The sequence below is a fragment of the Lissotriton helveticus genome, chromosome 7 (genome assembly GCF_964261635.1).
Source record: "Lissotriton helveticus chromosome 7, aLisHel1.1, whole genome shotgun sequence".
NCBI classification, from domain to species: Eukaryota; Metazoa; Chordata; class Amphibia; order Caudata; family Salamandridae; genus Lissotriton; species Lissotriton helveticus.
Genome location: NC_136068.1, coordinates 266188973 through 266212132, shown reverse-complemented (window position 1 = coordinate 266212132; position 23160 = coordinate 266188973). Strand labels below are relative to the sequence as shown.

At 44.0% G+C, this 23160-nt stretch overlaps 1 protein-coding gene and 1 pseudogene across 1 annotated transcript in view; one reads left to right on the top strand and one right to left on the bottom strand.

Moving 5' to 3' along the window:
• The window catches only part of ATP9A (ATPase phospholipid transporting 9A), a 510313-nt gene that overhangs the window by 19948 nt on the left and 467205 nt on the right, over window positions 1–23160 (top strand). The window lies entirely within an intron of this gene.
• Window positions 19307–20311, bottom strand: LOC144766729 (small ribosomal subunit protein uS2 pseudogene; annotated as a pseudogene).

Here is a 23160-nt window from a genome sequence, read left to right as displayed (position 1 = left end):
TCTTTTGTCTATGAACAAGGCTTTAGTGCTACATGTCCTTGTATTTACATCGTGCTGTTCAACCGGACTATACTCTGGGATTTTGGGTGCTAGAAGGAAGCGTTCATCTAAACAGTCCAATCCTTCTGCAGTACATGAACAGAGACAGGCACCCTCTTTCTGGTTCCAACATTCCAGTGAGAATCTCCTTCCAGAGCCCTGTCCAAATTGTTTCATGGTGGGAACATGCCTCCAGAATGTTGCGTGAGTGGGCATCCATATGCCGATATATCATACCATCAGGACTCGTCTGCGTCACCCTCCCATACAGGGAGTTTAGAAATGGCTGTGATCAGTTTTCTGCCCAACGCCAATCATTTTATGTTGACAGCTCCCTCCCATTCCAACCACTGCTACGGTTTGGTTTTGGGTTCTCTCTCCTCTCTTTAGAATGTTTCCTCAATTCTCTACACCTCTCCCACTGCTACCCACCATTGTGTTTGCCAATGATGGATGTTTTTAACATTGTGTCACTAGTGGCAGAGCCAGTAGCAGCATCTGGACATATTGGAATTATATTTGCTATTGGTCCAAGATGGCCTTCACATTCATGTAGATGCAGTCTGGTGAACTTCTAGAAAGCATAGAAAATAAAGATGGCTGCAATGTTGCTCCTGCCTGCAGTGGGATGGCTATCTTAGAAGTATGTAACAGCAACAAATGATGGACGGAATGCTGAATGATTCAAAGATTCTCCCCTAGTCAAGCGATCTGGATTAAATCCATTGTTCTTTTGCCCACTACGCCACCCCAGTTTGGACCCAGCCATATGCAAATCAGTCTTGACCCCGGGCCTCATGGGAACAGTCCAGACCGAACTGCCAAGCCAGGTGCTCCCTGGACCGGAAACAAGCATCCTGAGACCAGCTTCGGGGTATGTCACCTTTCCTCAGTCAGGCTAGCTCGAATCCAGTGGCACAGTGAGCAAGGGGCCAATGTCTGGGCATACCTGTCCCACTTAGGGTGAAAAGTGTAACTGCAACAAATGATGGACGAAATGCTAAATGATTCAAGCATTCTCCCCCCAGTCAAGAGATCTGGGTTAAATCCATCATTCTTTTGCCCACTACGCCACCCCAGTCTTGGAAGTATGGCAAATAAAATTCTGAGAATGGCAACCATCAACTATTGGCTTTGTCAATGCCAGTGCAGTTCTAAAAACACTGACAAAACGAAAAGTGACTAGCTAAGAAGAGCATCGGCTAAGCATGACCGATTGGCTTTGCCAATGCTTATCTTTTGTTCACAAAACATACTGTAGGAATTTGTTCTACTTCCCATTCATCATGATTTTATCTTTGGCTATCAATTGTGTGTTTATAAGTCTGTTTATATGTCACAGTTCTGATGTAAGCTGGTGTTCATAGGAGTGGAACATCCCCAGGTGCATTTTCAGTGGTGTGTTCATATCAGCTTATCTTCGGGTGAGATAGTGTCTTCAGGTGAACGTGCTTATGCTTCAAGGTACCTGTGGTCAGTGCATCAGAGATGCATCCTGACACATTTTCTTGTTATGCCCTACCTCAGTAATTTGGAATAAACCCTGAGGGTAGGAGGACAGGACATTCCTAAGTTGGAATCTAATTTTTTGAACCTGTTTTGAGTTATGAAACAGCGATTGATCTTTAAAAGCTGATCCATTGTTGAGTTGCTTACACTGTCAGTTTTGTTCTTACTACAAACATGTTACGTTTTTTTTCCAGTTTTTAAGTTATAACAAGGGAACCCAATGGATACCTACGGACCATGGGCGGACAATCTATTCTAGGAAACAAAGGTCCTAATGTTAGCGTAATAACACATGTAATAAAGTTATAGTTTTGAATCCGTACTATATCTGATTTTCCAGTACCCAGCCGGGTCAGGAAATTTTATTCAATTTATATAACTAATTTTAGGTGACCACGAAGAGGGTCAAATACAAACATTTGATAGGGTACAAGCCTGTACCTATCCAAGAATAAACATTCAAACAGTTTAGAAGAGAGATAGAGGTCAAAGAAAACAAACAATATCAGGCACAAAAGACATGGGAGCCAACTGTCTCTTGCTATTTAGGTAAATGGTGAAGCAAGTTTAGACACACAATCTCTGTAAAAAATTAGTCTCAATGGATATATTACAGAATTGTTTAGACGGTCGACGTTTCGGTCCCCTGGCTCCTAATGAACCGGGACCATCCGTTCGGATTTCCGTGCTGTCGATATCGGTGACCACTGAGTCCCTCGACGCCCGGCACATCGCCCGACCGTGGAGCACTACCGGTGCATGAAAACTGATACCAGTATCCCTTGAGGAAACACCGCCCAATCCCAATCTCGGCATTCCCGTTAACGTGAGCGCCCTACTCCGTTACCCTCACCAGGATAAGGATCTACATGTCCTCGACCCTCACCCGGGTCTACACACGGCAACAAGAGGAGTTTTGATATCTAAAACAGGCAACTAATTGTAATAGTCCTGATGATGGTCCCGGTTCATTTTGGTTGCTTATAGTTTTTACTACCTCATGTATTTTTTTTGCTCACAATTGTCACTATTACCTTATGTAAGTAACGTATGTTTTTGCAACCTGTTCTTTTGTAATGTTTCTCATTATGTTTCATTTCTGTTCCTAATGTGAAGCGCTCCGACGCCTTCGGGTAAAGTCCGCGCTATATAAAAATGCATAAATACATGAATAAATAAATACCGCCTTCGGGTAAAGTCCGCGCTATATAAAAATGCATAAATACATAAATAAATAAATACCGCCTTCGGGTAAAGTCCGCGCTATATAAAAATGCATAAATACATAAATAAATAAATACCGCCTTCGGGTAAAGTCCGCGCTATATAAAAATGCATAAGTAACTAAATAAATAAATACCGCAAATCACCGCCGTCACTCTGCCGGCCTGTGACCAGGAAGTCAGACAGGCCGGCGCGACAACAGGAAACAGGAAGTAGGAGGGCGGGAGCCTACCCCACCTCCCACGGAAGAGCCGCGATTGGAGCCGTGTTTGGAGCACCGGAGCAGGCAGGAGCCTACCCTGCGCCCCGGTGCCGAAGGAGGGAAGAAGAGTCCTGCTGCCGGGCCCTGCAGCTGAGGAGAGCGCCGCACGAAGGAAGCTGGTGAGTGGGTTGCTGAGCGGGGCGCGAGCATGTGTGCGCGCGAGTGCGGGGGGGGGGGGTGCGGGGGCGGGCGGGCTGTGGGGGCGGGCGGGCTGTGGGGGCGGGCGGGCTGTGTATGTGCGTGCGTGCGTGTATGTGTCTTGGAGTGCGTGTGTGTGACTGTGGGGGAGGGGTGTGTGTGTGAGCGAGTGTCTGTGTGCCGTGTGCCTGTATGTGTGTGCCTGCATGTGCATGCGCTCACCTGTGTGTGCGTGCGTGCATGCAGAGGGGTGGGGGCTGCCTGCGTCTGTGTGAGCAAGGGCTGTTACTCTGCGCATGTGCGGGTCGGACGCGCGCGCTCCCGCGGTGAAAACTGCGAAGGAAACGCTCGTGTCAGATTGGTGTCCACATTCCCAATAACGGGCAGCATTAGTCGTCGAGCAGACACTCTCAATGCTCACGCATTGTGAGTACGTCTGCTCGACCTAAAAAGTGCTTGTGCTTAGTAAACTCTGAATTTCCAACATGCAGGACATTTATTGCGTGCTTCCTTAGTGAACAGTCATTATAAAAGATTTTTTTTAATTGGTGCACAAATCTAAAGAGGCTATAAAATCAACAAAACCTCGTACTAAAAGGTGCAGAGCTTTGGGGATTCTGTCCATTAGGACCTCATCATCCGCATATAATAGGAATGGGAGTATAGACCCATTAATTCTTGGAACATTATTAGTAAGCGTCACAAAAAACGTATGTAAGTTATTAATATACATGATAAAAAGTAATGGGTCCTGGACACAACCCTTCCTTACCCCTCTAAAAGTTATTTCTCATATCTGTTTACATGTAATGCAGCAAGACTTAACATTTTCGGTTTCTTCATTAAGGAGATGTTTTAAAAAAGATAGTTTTATGGGCTAACCAGGCAACAGGTTTGCTTCATCGTCCTGGGATGTGACATATGGTTGTCTAAGGAGAGAGCCGCAACAGTTGTAATGGCAGCTGCATGGGGCTAGCCTCTGCTGGATTTAACACCTTAGGAGCTTGTAAATAAACCTCCCCAGTGCTGCGCTGTCCATTATCCAGTGCTGAACTGGACGTCCAGCGGTCGCACGCAGCACTGGGGAGGTAGTGACCGTGACGACCGTTGGCCGACGGCAGCACTTAAAGGGTTAAAGACTGTCTGCGGTGTTTACAGTTTTTAGTCACCTAAGCCCTGCTGAGACTGATAACTAACACGGAGCAGTCTGGGGGCTCTCAGGAGAAGCTGGGGGGGGGGGGGTGGAGTCACGAGTGGAGAGTCTAGGGTAAAGCAGGATAATAGCAATGAGAATAGAGACATGCACGATCAAGAAGCAATAGTTCCCTCATACACGGTCTCTCCTGTATCCTGCCCTCTTCTTTCATTGGCTGATCTTTGGAAGTATCAACCAATGAGACTCAGATGCAGGATTTAACTGCAGGACTCAGCAAATGTCATTGATCCGGCGAGGCAATACCTTACTCGCAGCAAGAACATTTTACCTGCTTTTGGCAACAGCTGGCTTCCTTCTCTGCTGCTTTGCAGACACACAATGCGCATGCAAGATTTGGACGACATGGAGGTCACCCATCTTGCATGCCAAGTGTGTGTCTGCACAGCTCTACCCATTTTTCTCTTCCAAACTAGGCAGTGGGAGAAAAGCAGATAGGCTGTCAGTTTCTCCATTCACACTTCTCGAAATCTAGTATGGCACTGCCCCCAGAACATGTATTGATGGGCCACCAGTGGTCAGAGACCTTCTCTTACCCTATGTATTTTTCGTGGCAAAGGGATTCCTTGCAAGATGGCTCATTTTGCATCTAAGGATTTTTAACAAGAGGAGGGAGGGAGAGGAGGAAGTGGATTTGATCTCCCCTTACAATTCACATAAACAAAATGGAATCCACTCTGGAGGTGGTAGTGATCCCTACAGTGGTGGGGAGCACACAGTGTTGTTTTGTTTTGTGACACACACACAAACACATAGTTCACTTTCAGTGCTCCTACGTAGTCGTGAGTCGCAGCACGCCGCATCCCGTAGAGGGGTGCGAAGGCCCCGATGATGAAGCATGACACCAAGGGGCCTGTTGGTGTGTGAGGGGTATTCAAAACAAAACAACACTGTGTGCTCATTTTGCATCTATACTTGTATCTGTGTAATTATTGTTATAGTTTACTAGCATGAAAATATTTTTTTAAGAGATTTATGTACATATTCACTGGAAAAAAAGTTAGTTCTGGTTCAGCGATTAGGTGCCCCAAAAGGTGCCATTTATGACATGCAACGCACATTGTGCATTCCTCGTAAATCTGGAAATGTGTCTTGTTCCATGGTGTTGCGTGAGAACACCCACAGCAACACCTTTTCACGCAAAGTGCTGCGTGTAAAGGTGCCGTATTTATAAGGGCAGGAAAAGCCACGCTGTCCTTGTAAATATGGAGCAGGAAAATACGCCACCAGTACGTCACAAAAAGTGACGTACTGGTGGCGCAGGCAGCTTGTAAATCTGCCCCACAGTGTAGTGGAGTTGAATTGTAGTGTGCAGGATTCCTTTTAACTGTTGAATTTTAGGGCATTTTCGTTTTTTTTTTCTTTACCCTAATTTACCTTCAACTGTAGTTTTATCATGATACCCAGCCTGCTTTTTACTGAGAGATGCTTGTAGCCTGAGTAAGCCCTTTGAAAATGTTCAGAACGCACAGCACGTGGCACAGTAGTTTTGGTAAGAGTTATATAACATATTCTGTAGCATGTTTACTTTTCCTACCCACTGGACCTCTGTGAAGCAAAAGTAGTTTCCACAATGTGTAATTTCTCAGTCTCCACACTGAATCTTCAGAATTGTAGCCTCATTTGCGTACATTTAAGAAGGACTACATATCAATCATCTGGAAGTAGTTTATCTACTGCTCCCTATTTTTTCCTTCATCTGCACAAAGACACCTCCATAAATGGCTACAAGGCGTAGATCTCTTTTGCTGTGATTTCCAATACTGAGCAGAACTAGTTAAGAGAGAATATTTTTGCACTAGCTGTAGTATCTCTTAGCTGAAGAGTGGTGTCTTTTTTGGAATGAAATTTACATCTTTTTATATTTTCTGCATTTGCCGGGTGGTGAGAGTTTCAAGGATGATGGTGTGTGGTCTGTGTATGAGGTGGTGAAGAGATCTCGTAACCTAGCACTCCCAACACCATTATCTACTGGTCTCCACAAGTCACCCAACACAGATTCCACCACGAGTTCGGTGCTCGTGTCGGATGGTCTGACCTGGAAGAAATTTGGCTATCCATTTCAATCCACTTGCTTTTATATCTGGCCAAAAGCGAGTTTCTCAAAAATGTTACCAAGTTAGTGTGAACCTCGATAAGGTCCTCCATCCATAGATGCAGAAGATTTCCTTAATAGTGGCTTAGCCACAGACATTATCCAGTCCTGGGGAACAATTCCTGCAGCTGATAGTGCAATACTTATTAATTCCCTGTTTCCATATAATGTGTTAATTTCTTCAATAATCTATCCTTGAGATAATCAATGGGTCAATCACAGGGCCTCTGACGTTGAAGGTTTACAGTAGCTGATTGGCTTAGTCTTCAGTGAAATAATCTAGTTTTGTGGATAGGGATTAAAGAAAATATTGTGAAGTTAAAAAGGAGGGGCTAGAATATGAATATAAATAAATTACGAATTCGAATAATATTTACAAATTTTGTTAAAGGAAAAGGATGCAAGATCCTCACTTTGCTGGAATTTTCAAGCAAACGTTTACTTATCACCTGCCCTTATTAGGATCTGCAGTTGGATGTGTTTTTCTGAGCACTAGGAAAGCATATCATTTGATGAATTGCGCCCTATTTACTAGGATGAATAAATCCTTGCACAACCTATAGAAAATCCCATTGCAGAGTTCCTGGTAAAGTGCGAAGGTTAAACATTTGCAACATAACTCTAATCTGCTGTAACTCTTCAGACAGATCCGAATACCCTGGAATTTTAATATTTGTTCTAAACAGATAATACAAACACATTATTATAATGACTTATTTCATTCATTATTCTTCAGATATGTGATATATTCGATATAATCAATTCAATGTGTGCTTTAGCCCAAGATAAACTGCCTCTAATGTCTAGGATATAACCCAAAATTTCCACCAGAGCCAAGTTGATCTTCAAGCATTTGGGAAACTGCATTATCATAATCATTGCAAATTCCTCTCGATCAGCCCAAATATAGATGGATGCAACTTGTTTAGGATAGCTAACTTGTTTATTTAGGTTTTTGTAAAGGTTTCAAGGCCTTTATTGCTGTCAGTGAAAATGGTAGGAAGAAACATGCTCTGGGAAAGCTGTTCTTCCTGTTGAAAAGGCATACACACATCTCTGGTCTCTTGCCAGAGGCAATTGTACGAATCTCAGTTCATTCACAGGTGAGCATGGGAAAACTAGCTTTGTTCAAAGAGCATGTTTCTGCTTCAAAGGAATTGAGTTCCAAACAGCAGTGACCTTTACCGCTGACTAACCTGATGATATTTAAAGATGAAGCTCCCATTGTTTTCATTTAGGTCAGGCTTCTCCAACAAGTAACTTGTGAGCTACTGGTAACTCTCCTGCTACCTGCTGAGTAGCTTGCCTGTGAGCAGTTAAGCCTTCTAAAGTAGAAGCTTTTGCTTGGTTGAATTCATATATGTAACCCAAAATTGAAAAGCTAGACAAAAAGGTCTATATTTTCACAACTCGTACACTGAGGTGATGTTTGGAAAGAAATGGCTGGATTTCCAAAATAAAATTGAAGCTGATGTTTGAGTGATAAATCATGAAGCGCTGGGGAGACATTAATAACTTGGTGCCAGTGGCATTGCAGATTTGGTTGTGGTATTATCCTGATGCATTGCAGATTGATACAGCCATTTTCACATTGCTGCTGGCGACCTTGCCTGATGCACTGAGGTAATGACTGCTGGTAATTTTGCATGGTATGGGCACTAATGTGATCTTTTCTGACATGATCACTATGACCAAACTAGTATTATTAGTAGTTTGCTATGATTTTGTTTGAACAGAAGTAGCTCTTATTACAAAAAAGATTGGAGACCACTGTTCTAGTCCCTCTCAGTCTCTTCTATTCGTACTGCTCTGTATTTGGAATTTCAAAGTAGTTTTCTTGTAGCTATGCCAGTGATGGTACTGTTTAGATAGGCTGTGAGAGGACCCACCTTGTCCACCTTTGTGAATCCTGAAGGTGGGTCTAGAACAGGCTTCTCAAACGAGTAGATTGTGAGCTCTGGTATCTCTCCAGCTACTTCAAAGTAGTTCTCCTGTGTGCATCCTGGCCTACTCAATTGGATGCTTTTGCTTGGTCGAATTGACATGTATCTCAAAATTGGAAAGCATGCATTTGAGAAGAAAATGTGTGCATTTTCATAAGTCATAAGCTCATGTTTAAAGAAAAATGGTGGATTACCAAAATATATCTAAAGGTGGTATTTAAGTGGTAAATCACCAGGCTTTGGGCAGACCTTTTCCTATTATTATTACTTTCGTACCAGGGGCATTGCAGCAATAGCTGCCATGTATTAACCATGTAGAGGTGGCATTCCAAATTGATAAAGCTTCTTAGCTTTACTGCTGGCAACCATGCCAGATGCACTGAAGTGACCAGTGCTACTAATGTTGCATGGGGTGGCCACTAATGTAATCCTTACCTAATGTGGTCACTGTTAGTATGCTAATATAAGTAGCTCGGTATGATTTTCATTGAAGATACGTACCTCTTATTAGAGAAAAGGTTGGACACCTCTGGTCAAGGAGCTGTCTGACTTTCAAAAAAATGCAAATGTTACTTGAGAATGCAGCCTCTCCTTCATTGCTAATAATGAACTTGTATAGGTAAATTAATCAATACATCCACTCATCGTTCCAATAATACTTTTTTGTTTGGAGTTGTGTTTTGACCACAATTAAACCATGATTAAAGTGGCCTCTTTGGTGCTACCCATTATGGCGGATTGCATACTACTAATTATGTCTTGCACCCTTTTGTATTTATTAACTTCTCAATCATGCAGACAGATTATATTGTAAGTGCTGTATGTCCAGCAAATATATCTTTGATTGATAAATTGTAAATCGAAAGTTCATGCACGTAATTATGATGTACTGGTTTTAACTGACTGTACAATAAATGAATTCTTCATTCTATAGCATTAGGTCAATTTGTACATTTTATCTTCTGCAGTTATGGATTTTTGTAGAATGGATGATACATCTGTTCGTGGGTGTTTCTTTTTAAAATGTTGCATTTCAAACTCCTATTTTATGCGTGCAGTTACAGCCTGTTGCCAATATAAGGGTAACTTTCTTAGAAAGCATCCCCCCCCCCTCCTTATTTGACAAAAGGGGTCCGAGTTCTTAAAATGAGAGTTGTTTTGTGGCATGCCCTGGAAACTGAGCCATCATTGAATTTCTTCCGTGCCATGTGTTACTGAAACGTATGAACTTTTAACGACTGTTCTAACCCAAGCTCTTCTGCTGAGCGTCTCCAGCAATTCAGCATGGTCGCAAAGCAGGAAACATGGGTGTTAAGTGCCCTCCAGACATGACTTGGAAAGCTACAGCTGCCCTTCCACTTTTACAGGCTTGGAGTAAATGTAGCAAGGTCCATGATGATTGATGTGTGAGTTAAAAAAGTGATACTAAGCAGGTCTTGTTGCTGAGTGGCAGTACTTGAACTGGCAGGCTTGGCTCTTTAAAACTGACATTGTGCATAACTACTTTGATAGTGACAAGTGGGGCCTGTGGAATAACCTCCTTTTATTTACCCCTCATGCATTGTGCAAAACTCTGTAAGATCCTTAATGTTTTGAATGATTCTGTTTAAGGGATTCCTGCTCATTGCTTTACAAGACATTGAGGATGTTAACCTAACAATAAATACATAAATTACAGTATAGTTGCCAAAAGCTTATTTGAAAGACAACAGTATACCACAGTATGCTGCTTTAGAAATAAACAAAAATGCACATAAAAAAATGCTGCTATGCCTCATTTGTGACAACCAAAATAATTCGGTTGAATGCCAATCATGGTAGTTTGTGGTAATAATATGCTAGTTCTAGATTATACCATCCAGCCAGGGTACACAAGATTGCAGTGCCCAGCCATGTCCATCAGGATACTTGCATCCTCAGAGCCAGTTATGCCAGCTGCAACTCACACCATATTGATACGTCCATTCATAATTTACCCGGTTAGACTATTTCCTTTGGTATAGACCCCAGTCATGCCAACTAGGAATTTGGAATGACCAAACCGGTTCATAGAGAGGCTGTACTGTATCCTTATTGCCACCTCTGAGCTCTGCTCGGTCACCCAGGAGATAATGGGAGCTGTGGATACATAGGAACTCAATTGTGCAAATTAGAACTGGCACTATGCCACCTAGGACCTAAAACTAGAGTCACTATAGGTGGGACACTCCTCCATGTACAGAATTCATAGGCTTTCGCTGCTTTCTCTGGGAGATTTGTGCAGAGGAATCTTCAACAATACTTTTGATATTTTGCTTCTAAGGGATTTTGTAAACTCTGAGATGATTCGCCCTGTACATGTCTCCTCCGTTTGCCATGGAGTGGTTTAGTCTCAGTTGAGAACATTTAAGGAACTACACGTGTGTTGCGGTTTATGGTCAAGCAATATTACTGCTGTGGTGCATTGCTTGTAAAGATATGCTTTTCTATGCCACCGATTGTAAAATAGTGAAAAATAACGCAAAAAAAGTGCAAGCTCAACTAACATTTTTAGTCGGAATACTTCGCCAGTTTTGCATGCAAAATATATTTGCTATTCTGGGGTGGTTGCAGCACCACCTGTATAAATATCCAACATTTGCAAACTCAGGTTGGGAGCCTCTTCCTGGCAAAGCATTGAGTTTTCTTGTTTTTGCCAAAGGACCATTTACAACTTTGGAATTATATGTTCACAAAACAGAACATTTTTAGAAAACCCCAGACTAGACAAAATGCAGCACTTTACCGAAAGGGACAGTTGGCTAACATGAAACTTAAAACAACATGCATGATCAAGGTAATGGATGTCGTGTTATTTTTTAAAGTGTACTACAGTAGGGAAGTGAAGAAACATTTTTGTCATTACATCTTTTTTGTTTCTATACTTTTCGTTATGCAGATTTAATTGTGGTATTCAAAGTACCCCAGTTATACAATTCTGCTGTGTATTAATTAAATTGGATGGAGCTTCTCAAGGTCTGAGTTGTTTGAAAGCCATTTTTAAAGACCTTGAGCAGTGAGAGCTAAGGTGCCCTTAATCGTAGGGTAACATTGGGAAATTTGAGTAAAGGTGTATCAGAAAAACACTATGAAAGTAAATTTTACTCAATTAATGAACATTTTTAAAGTCGTTTATACAGTGTTGTGTTCAATCACTTACAATATTGAGAATCTCCCCTTGCCTGATGGCACGAAATGTCGAACTTTGGATAACTTTTGTCTACCGTGTCCTGGAATAAGTAGGTTGTGGGCATTAAAGTTGTGTCTAAGCTATGTATCAAAAGTGCGACTTCTCATCCCTCCCAGACAAGCATCTTCATACATTCACCCTTCTACAGTACAGTGGAATTCTATTGGACCTAAATAAAATTAGCCCCAGGAATATATGTTTAAACATTATTTTTGCTGAATGTCTTTTATGGAAGTGTATTAAGGTGTTTTGCCACTTGAGATCTTTAATAGAAGAATTACAATGTTCGCCCTGTTAAAAATATAAACCAACGGATCCCACCAAATTTAAATTCTTTCATTTGTATCTAATTCACTGCTTTAGCCTAGTAACTAAAAGAATAGTTAACTTGAGGCTACTATCATTATCTTTACCTTTGTATCCAGTTTTGCATCTGAATACGGACAAATAAATGTTTAATACCAGGACATTTTATCCATTTGGATAGAATACTTTAGGAATCCCAAGCAATAAAATGATCAGATATTGTACTACCTTCTGGAGAAAAAAAATTGTATTAAGATTACATTAAGAGAATTGTGTGACCAAAATCTTGTACTTCGTACACCAAGATCACTAAATCAAACTAGTAAACCAGTCTAATTGTATCTTGGCATAACATGAGTGTAACCTGACAAGTGCTGCCTATCCTTAATACATGTGTAACTTAAAGTATATTTCTGCTGTTCAAAACCTGAGCCTTTGAGACCTATGCAACCTAATGTACAGTACTCTCTAAGCCCAAGACTGAATTTATCTCACATGACTAGTAGTTTGACACTCTCTGAACAAAGTGTGCGCAGTCTGTGCAACATAAGGGATGGGTCTAGTGCCTCAAAGACCCATTTAATAGTAGATCGCTCTGCTGTCTGAAGTTTAAGCCTGCTCAGTGTCTGTAATTCAAAAGAGCGATCTGTGTCTAACTAGAAGGAAGGGTGCCTGAGCCTGTAAGCTATGTGTAAAGTTATGTTATGTTATGTTATGTTATATATGGGTCTTGTATAGCGCAACGGCTACTCCAAAGGAGTGTCCCGGCGCTTTTGTGCTCCAGACCCAGAGAAGAAACTGAGAAACATAACAACAAACGGGTAAAAACAAAGGAATAGAGAGCAGTAGAGCTTCTAATTAGAAAATAACCAAGTCTTGAGACCCTTCCTAAAGGCCAACAGATTGGATGTGGACCGTAGAGACAAGGGTAGGGAATTCCACAGCTGAGGGGCCAAAAATCTAAAAGACCGCCCTCCCAGGCGTGCCCTCTTTATGCGTGGAACCGCAGCCAGCGCTAAAGACTCCGATCTTAAGGATCGCGTCGGCCGATAAAAGGCCAGCCTTTTCTGTAAGTATTTTGCACCCGTGGCATGCAGTGCTTTGTGGGCTAATGTCAAAGCCTTGAACATTATCCTCTTCCGTATGGGAAGCCAATGAAGGGATAGCAGCAGATTTGAAGCACTGGCTCGACGATGCAAGCCGAAAATAGCTCGTGCTGCCGCGTTCTGGGTCACCTGCAAACGCTGTAGGAGGTATTCTGGGAGACCCAGATACAGAATATTAGCGTAATCCAATCTGGATCCGATGAGGGCCTGAACAATTATTCTCCGGTGTTCCTGAGATAGGAGAGGGAAAAACTTTCGGAGCATCCGGAGGATGCCGAAACAGGTTCCTGTAAGGGTAGCCACCTGGGAATTAAGCGTAAGTCCATTATCAATTTTAATTCCCAGGTTCTTAGCCCAAAAGGAGGCCTGAGCCGGAGGGAACATGTCGACAGGCCACCAATCATGCCAGTCCGGTTCCAAAGGACATCCAAAGAAAAGTATCTCTGATTTATCCGAGTTGCACTTGAGGCTGTTCAGATGGAACCAGCTAAAAACAGCCCCAAGGCACTCACGGATACTTTCCCCATCGAATTCTTCGCTCTTGCGGCAGGTGAAAAGAAGCTGGGTGTCGTCAGCATATGAGACGATCCGGGCCCCGAAGGACTCCACCAAAGTCGCCAGAGGGGTCATGAGGATGTTAAATAAAGTCGGGCTCAATACTGAGCCCTGAGGAACTCCGACTCCCAATGGCGGCATTTCGGCAGATCCAGGAGGGGCCCAGATCGTTTGCCGGCGGTTGGCTAAGAAGGAACGAAACCAGTTAAGCACCGTCCCCCCAAGACCGATGTCATGAAGTCTTATGAGGAGGTCCTCATGGGGGACGGTATCAAAAGCCGCCGACAAGCCTAACATAACTAACATCACCCTGCCTCCGTCATCCAGCACCTCCTTTACAATCTCCGAGACTTCCAAGAGCGCCGTCTCGGTACTTAAGTTGGATCGAAAGCCCGATTGAGACGCGTGGAGAAGCTCATTAGACTCCAGGAAGTTGGAAAGCACGCTATGAACGTGCTTCTCCAGGATTTTAGTCAGTGCTGGAAGGAGCGAAATTGGCCGATAGTTAGACGGGACTTCTGGGGCAAGATTGGGCTTTTTAAGGAGAGGAATCACCATAGCCTGTTTCCAGGAAGGTGGCAGAACTCCCTGACTCAGTGAGAGGTTCAGAATAGGATTAGCCAATGGGTTGACAACATCTGCCATTCTGGCTAGAAATTTTGCCGGGCAGGGATCACACGGTGAGCCAGATTTCAGGTTCCTCATCAAAGCTAAGGATGAAGCAATTGTGAGAGGCGGGAAGTCCAAAAGAGCCGGACCAGAGATAGGCTGGTGAGCTATCTCATTAGACAGGATCGAGTGGTCAGCTGTCGATCTCGGAGAGAAGGACTCCTGAAGCTGCCTGATTTTGGTCGTAAAAAAATTGGCAATAGTGTCCGCCCAGTTCTCATCTGGAACCTCCTGATCTGAGATCGAACGTGAGGTAGTAAATTCTCGTACGATCAAAAAGATTTCTTTACAGGAGTTAGCTGCTTCCTCAATTTTTCTTGCAAAACAGCACTTCTTCGCCTGTAGAATTAAAGCATGATAAGATTTCATCATGGACTTGTAGGCCTGTTTAGCCTCATCGTCATATTGGGCCCTCCATGCACGTTCAGCGGCTTTGCATTGTCTGCGGGATTGGGCGACATCTGCCGTGAACCAGGGGGCCGAGGACCGTTTGGTGTCAGATCTAGGGGGCTGTAAAGGGGCTAGCTCATTCAATCTAGCTAAAAGCCAAGACTGTAGGGTCTCTAGGTCAAGCTCCAGATCCCCCGTGACGGAGAGAGGATGATTCACCAGGGCCTGAGATAGCATGTCGGGAGATACCTGATGATACGCCCTATAGTTCCTTCCCAGTTGCCTGGAGGCTCTGATAGATGGTTTCTCGTGCTAGATATTTGAAAATGAGCAAGATGGTGATCGGACCACAGTACAGGCACGAGTGTAGTAACCACAATTGGTGAGGTGGAAAAGACCTGATCTAAAGTGTGGCCTTTATCATGGGTCGGGCCGGAAAGATAGGGAAGCAGACCCAGGGCAGATGTAATATCTAGTAACTTGACGACATCCTGAGCCTGCTGATCTTCCATGTGGAGGTTAAAATCTCCTGCCAGTAAACAATGTTCCGATCTAAGAGCTAGTATGGCCAGGACCTGCTGGAGGTCCTCAAAGAAGGAGCCCACAGGGCCCGGGGGCCGATATACTATGAGCCCCTTCACAGTTTGTTGAGGTGATAGGGACAGGTTAAAGGCAAGGGATTCGGCACTCATGATGGTCTGCGTGGGCACAACTGCACACGTAAAGGATTTTTTTACAACAAGGGCAACTCCTCCCCCCCCTTCCCTTAGCTCTATCTTGTCTATACATAGTATACTCAGATGGAATGGCTGCTGCTATGTCCGGGTGCGATGATTCATTGAGCCACGTCTCAGTGAGCATAAGACAAGTGGGATTGTTCGTAGAGAGGAGATCACAAATCTCCAGAGTATGTCTGCGAAGCGACCTAGTGTTAAGGAGTAAGCAAGGGTGTTTGATGCTACACTCCTTCGCGCGGGAGGAAGTAGGGAGAACCCTGGTAGGATGCCACTTGCAGCCTGGACATTTATATTTGCCCCTGTAGCGCCCAGGGAAAACGGAGTGGCAGGAAACCTCCACAGAGCGCAGGGAGTGGAGCTCCTTGGATGTGTACGACAGCATATTAATGTAAGGAGAAGAGGAGTGACGGCCGAGAGATCCTGGCACGCCTCACGCCTCCGGGACGCTGACGGGCGCAGACGGGCAGGACTCTGGCACGACTCCGGCGCGTCCGCAGTACGCGTCCGCAGCGCGGAAGGAAGGGAGAGCTTTATGTAGCGCTACTAGAGCGCGAGGGCGGAGAGTCCTACCCCCAAGATGGTGGCCCCAAACAGATCCCAGCCCTCGGCGTCAATACTCGGCCGAGGGCGGTCTGAAATCCCAGGTAAGGAGAAGGGAGCAGGCGAAACGCTTAACAGCGCTAGGAAGTCTCAGTCTGAGAGGAGCAGCACGCTAGTAAATCAGGCGCGCTCCCAAAATTGCACACAATGTTAAAAACACAAAATAAAGTACAATGCACACAGTTAAAAGCAGGTGGCAGAGAAAAGAAAGGAGACCTCCCGGCTTTCCGCCTCAGGAGGGAAATGGTTTGTAGCAGTTGGTAATCCCTGACTGACAGGCAGGATTCCCTTTTGTAGCGCTACTAGAGCGCGAGGGCGGAGAGTCCTACCCCCAAGATGGCGGCCCCAAACAGATCCCAGCCCTCGGCGTCAATACTCGGCCGGGATTCCTTTCTCATATGAAGCTGGAGTCTGTATTAAAATCTATATAACTTGAAAGAGATTGCTTTGCTGTTTACAGTCTGAGTAAGTATGCCTGTTGTAAGCAAGCAACAGTTCTGTTCTCTACAGATATAGTCAAATTACCTTTTGTAATTACCATAACTAACTCTTAATTCCGCTCCTCTCCCAGCTTCAAGTACTATTCGAATTCTTTGCCCATATGTCTGTTGTACAATCACTGTATAAATTGTATTAGTGTCTCTCTGTGCTCTGGTAACAATTTGCTAGTGCACAGCCTTACCCATTCCTATAGTGCCTCTACGGTTGTAGTACAGATAAGAAATTAAGGCCTGAGAACACCTTACACAAATAAATAACCATAAACCTTTGAACCTGAAATAGTTCGTGTGTTTAGAAAATGTACAGTTAAGTTAACTATTTTTCTAAACTTGCTTAAACGTTATACACGCTCTTCTGACAAGAAATAGATGAGAAAAAAACGTCTTAGGTATCAGCCATTCTATTACTTTTATGTCTGTAGGATGACATTCAAGCCTGTCTTGTACTTTTGTCATTGTTTTAATACAAGAGGCAACTTTGAACTAGTTGTTGGCTGACCAACCTATTTTGTGGTGTAGAAAACCTATGCCACTCTGTTAGAAGAAAATGCGCTCATTTAACGACAACACTGGAGGCTTTTCCGCTGAAGCTGCCTGTGCAAGCATGGCAGTAGTAATTCACCCAGAGATAAGTCTGGGATAGCAGGTACTGTGCCCGGCTAGCATGGTTAATTTATCACATGTGGGTACTGGTGATATACCCTCACCCACCACTGGGATAGATGTCAATGAGGTATGTGTCAATGTTTTCAGTTGTGCTGGGAGGTTCCTTCCAGCACATCAGCAACAGAGACTTCAAGACATGCAAGGCAGGTCCATTCCTTGCACCCAAGCCCCAACTTATCTTAGCTCATCTGAGAATTCCTGGCATACTCCAGTCTTCTTGAAAGATGACATTTCATTATCGAATCCAGTTACATTACAGCACACTACAAACACCATTGTTTTCTGGCAGTGTTCCCAGAGTTGACTGCATCAAAACTGAGAAGGGCTGAGCATGTTTTAATTGGTTATCCAACCTGTTCCCTTTTTTGACATTATTATGACTGACCAGTAGGTCCCACGAAACCAGTGTGGTTTCCTGACACTTTACCATTTTTCAAGGTTCACTACAGTCCCTCTTCCAGCCTTCTAGCCTATTTGCATTACCATTATTCTTCATAAATAGAGTGAGTTATCACAGTTAATTAGCAGCAACCCATTGCCAAACCATATATATTCATAGAAGAGTAATGATATTTTAAACCTCAAGATCTATAAGACAGAAATCGAGATTCTGACAAACATTGCAGCTCAAAGAAAGGCTCTGAACTGTTCTCTCCCATTATTCTTCTATTGAGCATCAATTCAGCTCACAAAACATGAAGCATTTATTTCATTCTTTCTTAAAACCCCACCTTAGACAATATAAACAGGGTACAGAAACACTGTGAATCACCAATATGTTTCCCATTCAGTCCATAGGTACTTCTGACCACCATTATCATTGGATGATTGTAGCCACTAACCGCATCTCATCCAGAATTCCATATGATGCTCCCAAACACAGCAGCCCAACTGCTCATAAACAGAAGCAGCATTGTCAAAGCAAGTGCATCCGGGGTTAATGTACATCTGTTAGCACATTAGAGAGACACAGAAGGGAGGAAGCCAGCAAAGCAAGCGGGAGGTCTATAGTAGTCCGTCAGGCAGTACAACGCATTGTGTATCTCAGTTGAAGCAGTCAAATACAGAAAGAATACAGCTAAAATCATTAGGGGATGGATTTATATTTTGCTGACTAAGTCAAGACATGATTAGTTAAGTCTCCTGCAAATGGTTGAAATGGGCTGGTCAAAGGAAGGTTAAAAAGGGTGAACTCTAAACCCACTTTATTATGTATATTATCTGCAATAGGTCTGTTTGATACCTGTGCTGGCAAAACTCAGACCTGTTAATGGTGAAATCTATAGATCCATACTCGTAGGTCTTCCTTGGCTTCTGTTTAAAGCGAGAGTGAAGTTACACCCTCGTCAATTGCTGCTGCTGGAAAGCCCCTCTCAACTCATTGTGCAAGGATAGCTCACAGAACTGCGTCTGCATTCTACCTCTCAGGCTATTTTACCGCAATTAGTATGCAACCATAGTTTGTCAATAAATTATTTTTACATGCCCAACACATGCCAGAAGAGCTCAGATGCCCACGGGCTACTCCAGTCGCCGTGTTCAGCTACACATAAACACTAAAATCCTTTTACATGAACTGAAACTGTGTTAACACTTTTCTCCCAGAATATTTTCTAAATGACTTTCTACGCCCAAAATATTTGAATCTGTTTTTGGGGAGAACTGCAAATTACATTGCAGAGAGAAACGTCATGAATTCTAATGTTCAGTGAACAGTAAATAATACCCAGGGTGAATTATGTAATAGATAAATAATACCAACCAAAGAAGTAGGCGTGATTTGGAAGACGTCTCCAATTTTTTATCATACAGTTACATTCAATACTTTTATAATACAGAAAGAAATCTCACTGACTGTGTATATGATGTCTGCGTTAGCCCTTTCCACTCCCTTCAGTTTAGTTTCTGGCTTCCTAAATTTCATTGGTCCACTAGGGTGAGGTTTTCTCTCACATGCAAGACATTTTCTTCCCTGACAATTGCTGACAAGACCTGATCTTTCTTTGCTCAAGTTGACTGTATGCTCGGGCCTGCTGTTTATTGGTTGTATAGGTAACACATTTCTTTATTTTAAGAAATTATGTAATCATGGCTTAGGTTTAGAAGTTCAAAAGTTTATTTTCAGAGCTGATGTTAGGGTCAGGAATAGATATTTAGGACCATTCGGTGGGTGCCCCAACCCACTCTGTGGCCTGAGCAGTAGGGGCAGCAGACCAGTCTTCGGTGCTGGCAGGCTGAGCACTCCAGTCATCTTGAGGTGCTTTGGGGGTAATGGCGATGTCTGCACGCTCGGCAGGGAACTGCTGGATGGGCACAGAGGGCACCTGCACTCCTTCGGACCAGTCAGCCACCTCGGGCTGGGGAAAGTCGGGTACGGGCGCGGTCCATTCTCCCTGGAACTCCTCCTTGGTGACTGCCTTTTCTGCTGCTGCCTGCTCTTCCTTTTCAATCTCCTCCGGGTCACGGTAGAAGTACAAATCAGGCATCACTTCCCACGGGTGCTCGCGGGAGATGGTGCCGCGCATGCGCAGCACTTCACGCGCCAGCATCCACCACATCAGACCGACAGAGTGGGCTCCCTTGTTGTTGCAGGGGATGGCGATGTCAACGTAGCGCAGGGGCGAATCGGTGTTGCACAGGGCGATGGTGGGGATGTTGACATAGGAGGCCTCGGTGAGCGGCTGGTGGTCAGCTCGCGGGTCAGTCACCACCAGGAGGCGCGGTTCTCGGAAAGCGGCCTGGATCTGGTTGGTGAAGGTTCCAGGCGTGAAGCGGCCGGCAATGGGGGTAGCGCCGCAAGACGATGCAAACTTAAGGACAGCACGCTGCCCGGTGTTTCTGGACGAAATGACGCACACGTCCGCTGGGTTTTCAATTGCGACAATGGCGCGGGCAGCCAGCAGCATCTTCTCCCAGGTGCGTTTTAAGTTTATGATGTAAATTCCATCACTTTTCCTCTTGTAAATGTACTGCTCCATCTGGAAGTCTAGGTTGGTGCCTCCCAGGTGGGTCCCGGCAGCGAGGAACTTAAGGACATCCTCCTCCTTCATCTGCAGGACATCGATGCCTCCGGACATTGTGAATTCCCTTTATGTAGCAACGACAGGGAACTTCGATTCAAAGCCGTATGGAGCCACCGATAGCTGAGCACAGAAAAGCATGGCTTAGGTTTAAAACATCCTGGTTTACAGATTTTTTAAGATGGCCTTAGTTCTGTTTCTAAGCATTGGTTGCTCTTCCATTTTCCTATCTAATTTATCCCCTGATCTAATTTGTCGACGAGATTGAAGTTTCACTAATGTGCACAAGAATAAGTTTGAGGATTAATTCAAAGTATAAGATTCTAACAATTCTCTGCCTGTTCCCTTTTCAACATAGTCACCAAGAGATAATTAACTTAGTTCTCTGTTTTGTTTAAATATTTTAACAAATTATTCTTCAATAATTCTTCAAATAACTTTAATAATGGTTAACCAAGACAGGATTTAAAAATGGACTTGTAAGTTAAAATAAATAATTTTTTATTGTTTTGGAAAACTGGTTTCAAGCATAATGTTTATATTTAAAAAATGTTTTGCAACCGATCAGCAAAGGACTCTCCAAGGTCCTCAACTCCTCAATCACCACGGCTCACTAGCCCAGAAATAGAAACATGCTGACGTGAAGCCGTTGCTGAAGAAGTCCTCTGCAGACCCAGGAGAGCCTAAGAACTTCCAACTCCTCTCTCTGCTCCCCTTCCCAGCCAAGCTCATCGAAAAAGCTATTAATATTGAGCTTACTAGACATTTGGAAAACCACAAATTTGTGGACCCCTCCCAATCCAGCTTTTGAGCAAACTACAGCACTGATACCGCTCTTGTTGCAGTCATGGACAACATCAGAATGCTACTAGACTACAGAGAAACAGCAGCCCTCATTCTTCTCCACCTCTCAGCAGCTTTCAACACTGTATCCCACCACACACTAATCAAAGATTATACCAGCTCAGAATCCAAGGAGCAGCCCTCATATTGATTGCATCCTACCTCACAGGAAGAATGCAAAAGATCATCCTCCTTCCCTACTCCTCGCTCCCTAAGAACATCACTTGTGGTGTACCTCAAGACTCATCCCTCAGCGCAGCCCTCTTCAACGTATACATGACACCCCTGGCTAACATCTTCAACAGTCACGGACCCAACATCATCTCCTATGCTGACGACACCAAACTCCTCCTTTCCCTGACAAACGACCCAATGACCATCAAAAACAAGTTCCAAAGATGCATGAAAGATATTGCCTTCTGGATGAACAACAAATGTCTCAAACTAAGCACAGACAAGAGAGAAGTACTCTTCTTTGGGAAAGGCAAGCTACCCTCTGGAGCAACTAGTTGTGGCCCCTGAGCTTCGCCCAACCCCCAAATCCACTGACCACTCCATCAACCTCGGCATCATCCTCAACACCCAGCTTTTCAAGAAGAGCTGCTCAGCGCCATCTTCTCCGCTTGCTTCCTCGCCCTCCAAATGCTCAGGAAGATGGCACCAACCCAAAACTAGGCAAACAGTCAAGCAAGCTCTCATCACCTGCAAACTCTACTGCGGCAATTCCCCCAATGTAGGAATCCCCAACCAACTCATGAGGAAACACCAGACTATCCATAACACAGCAGCCAGACTCATCCTTGACCTCCCAGAATGAAAATACATAATCTCTCACCTCCAGAAATTTCACTGGCTACCAGTTGCAAAGAGATGCCAGTTCAAGCTGCTCACCTACGCATACAAGGCACTACAGAACGAAGAACCGGCGTACCTCAACAAACGAGTGAATTTCCACCAACCTACCAGAAAACTCAGTTTTGTAGCCCTCTTCCTAGCAGCCACCAGATCCATCCGCTGGAGGAACAGTGGATGCTGCTCCTTCTCCACCTAGGGCTAAGGCCTGAAACAACCTCCCCCTGCACATCAGACCCTCACCATCGCTCCAGCAGTTTAAGAAGGACTTCAAGGCCTGGATGTTCAACCAATAGTAGAACCAGCAGCATGATCCCACAGCTCCTCGAGACCCTCACGGGTGAAGCTGCCACACTCTACGAAAACTGATTGATTGATTAGTTATACAATGTTTGTTAATCTATAGGCATGGCCTCTTCTGCAAGAGCCCTGCTTGTGTGATGCTTCACCTTCTACCACCTGAAAGCTTTCATTTTGCACCTTCTAATATATATATAAATATTTTTACACGAAATATGGAAAATGCCATATATCGTTTTTCTTGCGAGTGCCTCATTGCTCTGGGCATCACGGCATGCCTCCCCCAACAGACTGGCCCCACAGTTTGAAGAATACTAATGCCGAGCATGACTGCATCATAAAACAACAAAATTACTTAAGAGGTGTTTTTAAATAGCTGACATTTACATACAACTATCATGTACCAGGAGCTCTCTTAAACTGGACGATTCCTGTTCTTGCTATCCAAGTCAGTTCTTTGGAATGCCGGATTTTAAAACATCCTAGTTATAGCCAGCATCTGCCATGTCAATTTGCTGAACAGTTTAGATTTATGATCTGCCTTGGTTCTGAATATGTGACGAGCTCGTCCTTCTTGCTTGCTCCTACAAAACAGTGCTTCGTACAGCAACTTTGCTTTTTTATTGTCTGTACTGGCTGCAAATGTGTAGCTCATTCAGTGAGATTCGGGTGTGAGTCTCAAATTTCTCAACTAAAGTAGCAGTGGGCTGCAAGGTGGAGCGTGAGACAACCAAGGTTCGTGATAGATTGTTTCCATGAGAAACAGGGCCAGTACCTATTTCCATTAGTTGGACCTCTATCTAGATTACAACAGTGGACAAATAACAATGGGTTGGAATGCTTCCCTGAGCGATTGCCACAGGTTAGATTAGACATTGGAAATTCATGACCGATTTCTCCCCATATAATTGATGCTGTTTGGTAGCAGTCACTTCTCCAGCTCCACTACCCTCAAAACATGTATGATGTCTCTCTCTGGCAAGCT